This window comes from Mastomys coucha, unplaced genomic scaffold, assembly GCF_008632895.1.
Source record: "Mastomys coucha isolate ucsf_1 unplaced genomic scaffold, UCSF_Mcou_1 pScaffold23, whole genome shotgun sequence".
In the NCBI taxonomy this organism is placed as follows: domain Eukaryota; kingdom Metazoa; phylum Chordata; class Mammalia; order Rodentia; family Muridae; genus Mastomys; species Mastomys coucha.
In genome coordinates this window covers 84,969,349-84,974,019 of record NW_022196906.1, presented here as the reverse complement: position 1 = coordinate 84,974,019, position 4,671 = coordinate 84,969,349, and the positions used below count along the sequence as shown (strand labels likewise).

The 4,671-nt window shown below is 35.7% G+C and overlaps 1 long non-coding RNA gene across 3 annotated transcripts in view; it reads right to left on the bottom strand.

The window, feature by feature from the left end:
• The window catches only part of LOC116073170, a 38,286-nt gene that overhangs the window by 6,156 nt on the left and 27,459 nt on the right, over window positions 1–4,671 (bottom strand). The window lies entirely within an intron of this gene.

Below are 4,671 nucleotides of genomic sequence, written 5' to 3'. Positions count from 1 at the left end.
AGCATTCATCTCAGAGAAAGAGTAACTTATAAAGTCCTCTTCTTCAAACTTGATACAAGATTTACAAACATCAAACAAAGCATTCAGTCTCACTCTTTTGTTGTTCTCTTTCCTACAAGCCATCTCCCGAGTTAATTGTCTATGTCTCCCTTGGGTATACAAATACTTTTGAAATATATAAGCTGTTCTGAAAACCATAGTATAGTGTAAAAACATGAAATAAACAACACTACTAATAGAGAGGCTGAGATAGGAGAAGCAAGATTTCAAGACCCTTATGTTGTACACAGCAAGACATTGTCACAAACAAGCTGAAAGTGTATACAGATTGTACGATATTGGACCTATTTCTTCAATTACCAAATTAGAGAGACAATTGGATGACAATCAACAAATTTCTAATACCTCATATTTTTGGATTTCACTCAATTAGGACATGGTAATATTTTCATATTAAGATATTAAGAAAAGGTAATTGTCACTTCCTGTTGTTTTTGTTGTAAGAGGTAGAAATAGATTTGTGTGGAGTTTTTGAAAGATTACTTTCTTGCTTCTTCTAGGGTGTAGTTTTGCTCCTTATGTTGATGTTTTCCATCTATTATCCTTTGTAGGGCTGGATTTGTGGAAAGATAGTGTGTAAATTTTGCTTTTTGCATTTTCTTTGACTGTGTGTCAATGTTTCTAAATGCTACTGACAATCAGAACGACCAGGATATTTCTTTAGCTTCACTTGTTCAAACGTAGTTGCCTACAGGCTGGCCTTCCCCTCAAATTCTTGCCTACTATGCAACTCCTACACAATTTTCAAGTCCTAAATTTCTCTTCAGGAAGAGGTGCTTTGGTTAGCATAATAGCCATTATGCTAACATCCTTCCAGATATTTTTCTTAAGAAACCAGACATGTGATTGAAGCCATGTGGAATCATCTGAAACATAGGGCTTGCCAGCTGAGTACACCTTAAAACCAGACTCAACAGAAGAATAGCATAGCTGAGAATTGGCTGAATTTACAAACCACAAGATTATATAATATGATAAGACAGTTGTTATGACACTATACATTCTTTGCTTTTGGTAGTATATAACTGTAACTATGAAGTTTGAATCCCCACCCTTTATCCCCATCAAGTACTGCTTCCACTATAGGGGTAGACTTTTATTTATTTATCAGGGAATTTAATGTGCCAAATAGATACTAGGAGAACTGCCCCTGCTTTCCTATTTTGATCTGTCTTTTTTCTAAATAATGTTCTGACAAAACTGAAACATAGGATGCCCAATAAGAATCCCACCCCCCCTTTTTTTTTTTTTTACAACAAATAGCCTTTTATCATTACATGAAGTCAAGTGGGACTAATGGATAACCTAGAACGATATTGTGTACCAAATGACTAGAGAGAAGACTCAGTGGTTAAAGGCATTTCCTATACTGCTAAAGGACTAAGTTCAGATCCCAGCACCTAAATCATGAGGATATATAACCATGTGGACCAAATGACAATGACTTCTGACCTCTGTAGGCACATACACATACACGTGGTATATTCTGAGACACATTTTTACACATAAAAATGACTAGAGATAAAGGAATTCAAAAGCAAGAGCTCTTTGTGATCTGTCCCTTGCTATTGTGAGTTTTCTGGGACAACCTAATTTAAAATCTTTTATCTCTGTCACCAAAACTTACTGAAACATCTTAGAATTTCCTGTATTTTTTTGGTGTATAAGTTATTTATTTTAAAATATCTCTTTTACTGGTAAAGACAGAAATTTTGTCAGGCTATATGTTCCAATTTTATGTTCAGAAAATAGGGCAACGTACTTTCAACTCAGAGTTACAGAGAAACAAATTTGGCAGCAAGGGTAAGGTTATAGAGGCTGAAGGACTGCTAGATACTGCAAAAGGGGAGCAGGGAAGAAAAAATAGTTTCTATATAAAGTTTATATTCAGTGAGTATATACAGATATTCTGAAAAAAAAGCAGTAATTCAGCCTAGTTTTTGACATTTTAAAATACAGTTCTCAAGGAGATCTTCTTGAGGATTTTAAAAGATACATTTTTAGAATCATAAGAAAAAGAAACTTCACATTAAAAAGTTATTGAAATTTTTAGACAATTTTTGTTCATGCCTGCCCCTCACCAGTGATTTATTAGACTTTTGAAATTGTGTAAATACCATGGTCCTTGGTATCATTCTCTGTTTGGGCTGACAATAAATGAAAAGCAAGTCCATCATCCCCCAGCACCATAACTTGACCATGCTCTGGTCATTTCTTAGGGGGCTTAAAAATAACTGCCTTTGGAAGGTCTTCAAGTGCAGCTACATGTATTGTCCTTAAATAACATTTAAAAATTAAAGTTCACTTATTAGCAGAAACAATGTTTTATAGCAAAATCATTTTTCTTTTATCCAGGACATGTCATTTAAGCACATCTGTGGTGATTTGAATATGCTTGGCCTAGGGAGTGGCACCATTAGGAAGTGTGGCCTTGTTAGAGTAGATGTGGCCTGGTTGGAGGAAATGTCTCACTGTCAGGGTGGGCTTTGAGACCCTTCTTCTAGCTGCCTGGAAGTCAGTCTTTTTCTAAAGGCTTTCAAACAAAGCTGTAGAACTCTGCTCCCTTCTCCAGCACCGTGTGTGCCTGAGCTGTGCCATGCTTCTTGCCAGGATAATGGACTGAACCTCTGAGACTCTAAACAAGTCCCAATTAAATGTTGTCCTTTGTAAGAATTCCTTCAGTAACAATGTCTCTTCACAGCAATGGAAACCCTAACTAAGAAAACATGTAAAACCATCTATTTCTATAAACAATTTAAAAGATATCTTTTGTATTTAATTACACATGTAATTATACCATGAAGTAAATATTGTAATCATGTCATCTTGGTGTATTCTTACTGGATATCACGTTTTTACTTAAAGTTGTTTTTTATTGTTATATAAATTGGACTATTCTAATAATGAGCAAGCATTTGTGAAATAGGTTTTCTTAACTTTTTAATTAAATCTTTGAGAACTTTATATAACACATTTTGATCATATTTGCTCTTAACTCTCCCAGATCTACCTCTACATCCCTAATGTCAAATTTTATGTCCACTTTTACCTTTTCTTAATAACATCTCCAGTTTGAATTTCCATGTTTTCTGGGATGTAGACCTATCCACCAGAACATGATCAGCCTACGAGGAGTCACATCCTTTAACAACAACAACAAAAAAGAAACAACAACAACAATAACAAAAACAAAAACAACTTTCTCTTTCAGAAGCCTTTAATTATCACAGTTCTTCACTTAGGATTGAGAAGTTTATGTATCCCTTCACACTCCAAGCTAGGATGTTGACTTGCTTGATATTGTGCAGGTCTTATGCAGGCAACCATAACTGCTATTCATGAGTATAGCAGACCTGTCATGTCCAGAAGGCAATGTTTTATTTCAATGCAAGCCAACCTCTGGTTATTCTAATTCTTCTACCCCTTTTTCTAAGCTTTAGGAAAGAATATAATAGAAATGTCCCATTTGTGGCTGAGCACTTAAATGATATTTATTCTCTCCATTTTGAACAATTGTGAATTTCTGTACTAAATACCATTCATTATACAGTTTAAAAAGTAAATCTTATATTTTAATTACACATGTAATTATAGTATGGAATCAATTTGCTAGTCATGTCATTTTGGTGTATCTCAGACCTGTGCTAAAATGTGGGTATAGAGATGAATTTAAGAACTACTTTGAAACTATATGTCCATTTAGCAAAATAATAGCACTACATTCACATTTGAAGCCTGTGAGTTCCTCGTGCATGGCTTTGGAGGAATATTTATCCAACCACACATGACTTTCTTCCTTTGGAGTGAAAATTAAACCCAAGAAAAGTGGCTAGTTATCCTTATAGCATTCCTGACACTTCTGCACTAATGAGCATTTCTTGCCAGTCATTATTGTAGTTCATAGGATTCAGAGTAGGTAAGACTGTAGGTTAGTACCACACTACCTCACTTCCCAGAAACCTGCATATTATTGTTCAGTTCTGTCTTGGTTAGGATTTTATTGCTGTGAAGAGACACCATGATCAAAGCAACTCTTATATAGGCAAACATTTAATTGGGGCTGGCTTATACTTTTTGAGGTTCAGTCCATTATCATCATGGTGGAAAGTATATCATGCAGGCAGACTTGGTGCTGGAGGAGCCAAGAGTTCTACATTTTGATCTGAAGGCAGCCAGGAGGAGACTGTCACACTGGATGTAAGTTGAGCTAAGGAGGCCTCAAAGCCCACCCCCACAGTAACACACTTCCTCCAAAAAAGCCACACCTCCTAAGAGTGCCATTTCCTATAGCTAAGCATTCACACATTCATGAATCTTTGGGGGCTGAAGCTATTCAAACCACCACAAGTACCATGACAGGTAGCCAACAGGAGGATACTTCTTAATTAGTAACAACATGATTTCTCCATATCCTATGACCAATGTGTCTGGTTTCTAAAGCAACAGAGTCTTGCTACCAAGTTCTGGTGAGTAACCAAAAGGACTGAGAATAGCTTGTGCTGTTTTAGAGATCTCTGGAACACATTTGATACTTTTGTCAATCTTCTTAAAGAAACAGCCTTTCATTTTACTGATTCTTTGTCTGGCTGTTTTCATTTCTTTTTTTTTTTT